The sequence below is a fragment of the Monodon monoceros genome, unplaced genomic scaffold (assembly GCF_005190385.1).
Source record: "Monodon monoceros isolate NGI ecotype Baffin Bay Population unplaced genomic scaffold, NGI_Narwhal_1 Super_Scaffold_21, whole genome shotgun sequence".
In the NCBI taxonomy this organism is placed as follows: domain Eukaryota; kingdom Metazoa; phylum Chordata; class Mammalia; order Artiodactyla; family Monodontidae; genus Monodon; species Monodon monoceros.
The window spans coordinates 75,767,634-75,772,844 of record NW_021703778.1 but is presented as its reverse complement, the minus strand read 5'-3'; the positions used below and the strand labels follow the sequence as shown (position 1 = coordinate 75,772,844).

At 50.0% G+C, this 5,211-nt stretch overlaps 1 long non-coding RNA gene across 1 annotated transcript; it reads left to right on the top strand.

Moving 5' to 3' along the window:
* Positions 1 to 2,573: 2,573 nt before the first annotated feature.
* On the top strand, positions 2,574 to 4,787 carry LOC114904878. The gene is made up of 3 exons (XR_003796059.1): positions 2,574 to 2,676; positions 3,139 to 3,285; positions 4,642 to 4,787. It is a non-coding gene; the product is annotated as an uncharacterized LOC114904878 (long non-coding RNA).
* Positions 4,788 to 5,211: the final 424 nt, after the last annotated feature.

Sequence of the window (5,211 nt, the reverse complement as noted above, 5' to 3'; positions counted from 1 at the left end):
GTATCTCAGGAAGCTTTGCCCTCTAAAATATTATCCTTGTTTTCAGTAAGCTGGCGTGGAAAGGTCTTCCCCTCTCTGGATAATTTTGCCCTGGTCCATTTTCTTCCTTTCTCCTCTTTTCACCTGACTCTAGTGGGGAAAATACAGCCTGTCAACATTCCTTCCTACTGGCCCAGCAGCAGCTGCCAGGAGAGGAGCTCACACACGTGTGTGTGTGTGTGTGTGTGTGTGTGTGTGTGTGTGTGTCTGTGTTTCCTGAAGGTGCTCCCCTGTCAGACAGGCAGCGACCCAGCCTTGCCCAGCAGAGCTTGCAGGAGAGATGAATCCCAATACCAAGCCCACTGGCAGGCTCAGGAAGTGGAGGATGCTGGCAGTCGCAAGAAGCCACGCCAATGCAGTAGCCACCATCCAAAGCCTTGGCCGGGGCTGCCAGCAGGCGGGAGGCTCTGAGGCTGAACTCAGGGCGAGTGAGGAGTGGTGGGAAGAGCCAGGCCAGAGCTGGCAGCCAGAGGACTAGACACATGGGCAAATGTCACAGATGCTCAGCACTGGCAGGGAGAGTGGAGAAGGGTCAGCACAACCCCTCATTATACATATGGGAAATCTGAGGCTCAGAGGGGTCAGGGCTCGGCCAAGTGTCACAGAGCAAGGTAAGGACTGAAAATAGGCCTTTGGGTTTTGTGTGTTTGTTTTTCTTTTTTTAGTTTTACTGAAGTATAGTTGATTTACAATGTTGTGTTTAATTTCCGTTATACAGCAAAGTGACTCAGTTACATATACATACATATATTCTTTTTCACCTTCTTTTCCATAATGGTTTATCACAGGATATTGAATATAGTTCCCTGTGCTGTACAGTAGGACCTTGTTTACCCATCTTGTATATAATAGTTTGCCTCTGCTAATCCCAAACTCCCAATCCTTCCCTCCTCCACCTCCCTCCCCCTTGGCAACCACAAGTCTGTTCTCTATATCTGGGTCTGTTTTTGTTTTGTAGGTATGTTCATTTGCATCATATTTTAGATTCCACATACAAGTCATATCATATGGTATTTGTCTTTCTCTTTCTGACTCACTTCACTTAGTATGATAATCTCTAGGTCCGTCCATGTTGCTGCAAATGGCATTATTTCATTTTTTTTTATGGCTGAGTAATAGTCCGTTGTATATATATACCTCATCTTCTTTATCCATTCATCCATCGATGGACATTTAGGTTGCTTCCATGTCTTGGCTATTGTAAATAGTGCTGCTATGAACATAGGGGTGCATGTATTTTTTCCAATTATAGTTTTGTCTGGGTATATGCCCAGGAGTGGGATGGCTGGATCATTTGGCAACTCTGTTTTTAGTTTTTTGAGGAACCCCTAATACTGTTTTCTATAGTGGCTGCATCAATTTACATTCCAACCAACAGTGTAGGGAAGGTTCCCTTTCCTCCACACCCTCTTCAGCATTTATTATTTGCAGACGTTTTAATGATGGCCATTCTGACTCAGGTGAGGTGGTACCTCATTGTAGTTTTGATTTGCATTTCTCTAATAATTAGCAGTGATGAGCATTTTTTCATGTGCCTATTGCCCATCTGTATGTCTTCTTTGGAGAAATGTCTATTTAGCTCCTATTTCTTTAGAGAAATGTCTATTTAGGCCCATTTGAAAATAGGTCTTTGGATTTCAATTTTTTTTACAATGTATCATGTCACATTGTTCTAAAATCAATAGCTGGAAAGTGTATTCATCGCTATTCATTGCCCACTTTCCAGATGCTTCTGGCTATCAGAAGCTGTGCTGAGGCTCTGTGAGATCTAGGAGTACATGAGGTCTGCTCCCTCTGTGGGAGGGAGCTAGCACAGCTAGCTGTTCAGTTATTGAATTGAACAGGAGCTAGCACAGCCCCATGGATTAATAACTGTGAAGGAGAATGTGCCACTGTAAAGCTAAGGCAGACCACAGTGGGACATGGGGAGGGGCAGAGGGAGAAAGGAGGGAATATTACTTACTTATACCTTACGTCGTTCCCAAAAGGTTTAGGGTGGCTATGAGGCTGTGTGTCCATAAGTGTTTCTAGGGTATGATCTGATCTTGAAGTGAAAGCAGGATTCAAAGAGGACAAGACAGAGACAGGCATTCCAGGAGGAGGGAACAGGTTGTGCAGAGATACAGAACATGTGTGAGGCCTCACGTAGCCCAGGATGGCTGGAAAGGAGGGCGTGGTGAGAAATGCTGAAGGAAAGGGGAACTCTGTTCAGACTCCCTATTTACCAGCCCACTGTGGGCACCATTGTGGATAAGCCCATCTCCCCAGAGGCTGATCTCTTTAGCCTTAGTTGGTGTATTGTCTCAATAATGCTGTGTAACAAACTCCCTGAATTCAGTGGCTTGAAATAATAAGCATTTAATTTACTATTCTGTGGGTCAGCTGGGTGGCTGGGCTCTGCTGGGCGGCTCTTCAGGTCTCAGTTGGGCTCACTCACATCTCTGCAGGTTGGCTGGCCATTGGCTGCCCTAGGCTAGCCTTGGCTGGGGTGACTAAGATGACTTGGCTCTGTTGCACATGTCTCTCATCCTCCAGCAGGCTAGCGTGGACATGTTCTCATTGCTGATGGCAGAGCATGAGAAGGCAAGTTCTGATGTGAAAGCCCATTTCAAGCCTGCTGGCATCCCATTAGCCAAGGTAAGTCACATGGCTGGGCCCAAAGGGGCAGGATAGGGCGGGGAAGAGCCATGTAGAATCGCACAGTAAAGGGCATGGAGGCAGGGAGGGTGAAGCATTGGGGAGGTGAATGTGATCCACCATAGTCATTTTTCACCCAGCCTTGCTTGGCACAAGTGTCCACACCCACATCCCTGGATAGGTGCAGAGCAAGCCTCCAGGACCTAGTTCAAATTCTGCCTTCTCAGGGGAACCCTCCTTGATGGCTTAGCCCTCAACTTAGCTCAACTTCTTGGTCCAGTGAGGGCTCAGGTAGGGGTGTGTGTGTGTGTGCGCGCACGCGTGCGCGTGGGTGTGTGTGTGTGTGTGTTATTACCTCAAGCAGATGGTGGGAACTGGTGAGCAGCTGCCTGTTTCTTTATCATCCCACCACGTTGGGCTGTGAAGCACAGAGGTGAATCACACACATTCCGTGCCCTCCAGGAGGCCCAGTTCTCTGAAGGAGACACTCCTGCCAGCAGTGACAACCCAGCATGACAAGGACCAGGACACAAAGACCACGGGGCACAAAGAGAGACGAGGGGCAGCGCTGGGCCCAGGCTGGCAGCCAGGAAAGGCTTTCTGAAGAAGGTAAAGCTTAAATGGAGTCTAGACTGAGTAGAGGAAGAGGATGGACCAGTGCTTATAGACAGGGCTGGGAGAATCTATCCTATGCAGAGGGGATAGCGTGAGCAGAGGCCTAGTGGTGAGAGCAGGTGGGCATATTTGAGGAATGGCCATGGCTGCATGAAGCTGAAGCCAGGGGGGTGTGTTGGGGAGAATGGGGATCAGCCTGGAGAGGTTGACAGGGGCCATGTCTCCGTACCGTTGATGTCAGTGCAGGATGAGGGAGGCCATGAAGCTGAGCTGGAAAGCTGGCTCTGGAGTGGATGGGACAGACCAGAGGCCAGAAGAACATGTGTGACAACTGCCCAAGGGGGAGATGAGGAAGGTCTGATCCGAGCAGAGGTAGTGGGACCAAAGAAGAGGGAGTGGTTTAGAATCTATAGGACTTGGTGACCTGTAAGATGTGGCCCCCAAGGCAGAAGCATCTTGGGCCCAGGATTCAGGGGCCAGAGCTGTGGGCATGGGGAGTCCCCTGAAGTCTAAGGGTTAGTAGGGCTGGCTCTGAGAGACTGGTTAGAAGTCACGGGACATAGGCTAGGGCAACTCAGGAGCCAGGGTGCCGCAGAGGTCAGAGTTCTAGACTCCTGGGCTGGGCCTGGGCTGCAGACAGGCTTCTGTGCAGCACCTGCCGGAGGGCCCTGGTCTCCCTCTGGAGCAGCTTGGCACAGCCCGTACTCCCCCGCCTGCTTCTTCTTCAACTGGCACATCCTGACATGACTGCACAGCTGACAAAGAGCAGAGCGATCTTGAAAAAGCCGCAGAAGAAAGGAGGTATCAAAGCACCTTCCCAGACCTGCGCTCTCTCCCCAGCTCCAAAGCCTGCTTCAGACACCCCACTCATGTCACAGGCCTGAGGGGGACCGAATGATCACCAGGGAAGCCCCAAGTCGCATGTCCCTTCCTTGGGGAACTTCAAAGACAGCCCTGACCGACCAACCTCCTGTTTCCCACCAAGAGTGGAGGTCTGAGTAACCCCTGCCACTGGGAACCTTTGGTGCCTTCTCCTCTGACCTTTGGCTGACAGCAGCTCAAGAAGCCTCCCTTCTCCCCCTCCACCCCATGGTGTCCTCTCACCCCTGGGCTCCCTTTGAGAACTTGTCACTACTTGTGCCCCCTGGCCCAGAGACAGGGCTTCTCCACTCTACCAGAGCCTGAGTCTGGCTCAGTGTGCTGGTGGCCCAGCCTGCTTTCCCTGAAGAGTTGGGCCTAGCTCTCAACCAGCTGCTAAGGGCGGTGAGGCCTCTGGATCTCAAATTAAGAATTCCTTGGGGGAAGAACCATGCTCTGTTGAAGCCTTTTCTTTCTTTCTTTTATTTATAGGCAGGAGCTGGGTTTTGGAACAAGTCCTGGCTGCAGAATCAGGAGACCTGGGTTCCTATCATTTGACTTTGGGAAACCTCTTTGGGCTTCAGTTCCTTCAGCTCTGGAATGGGGCTAATAAGCTTCAGAGCCTGATCTGTGAATCAAATAAGGTAATACATCTGAAAAAGTCTAATAGTGCCTGGCACATAGTAGATGGTAATTAAAAAAAAAATTAATTCAGTAGTATACATAAGAAGTTACCACATACCCCCTATTCCTAGTACATGGGGAAGCCCCAGAAGGGAAGGACCTCGGAGAGTTCACAGGTGGGTCCTGTTAAATATCCCTGCCCCACACCCTGTGACAAAGAACACAGGTCAGGATTATTCCAGTCAACAGGTACCAGGGTAGAAGAGCTCAGTGCTGAGAGCATAGGTCAGGCTTCTAGGGCTGTGGGAACTGGGGCAGGAGATGGTGCTGCGGGCTGGGTGATCAGGAAGGAGGGAAGTGAGCTGGGCCTAGCATTTTGAAAGGCAGCGGGGATGGATATAAGACATCCTCTTAAAGCCAGTGTGGTGCTGGCCAGGG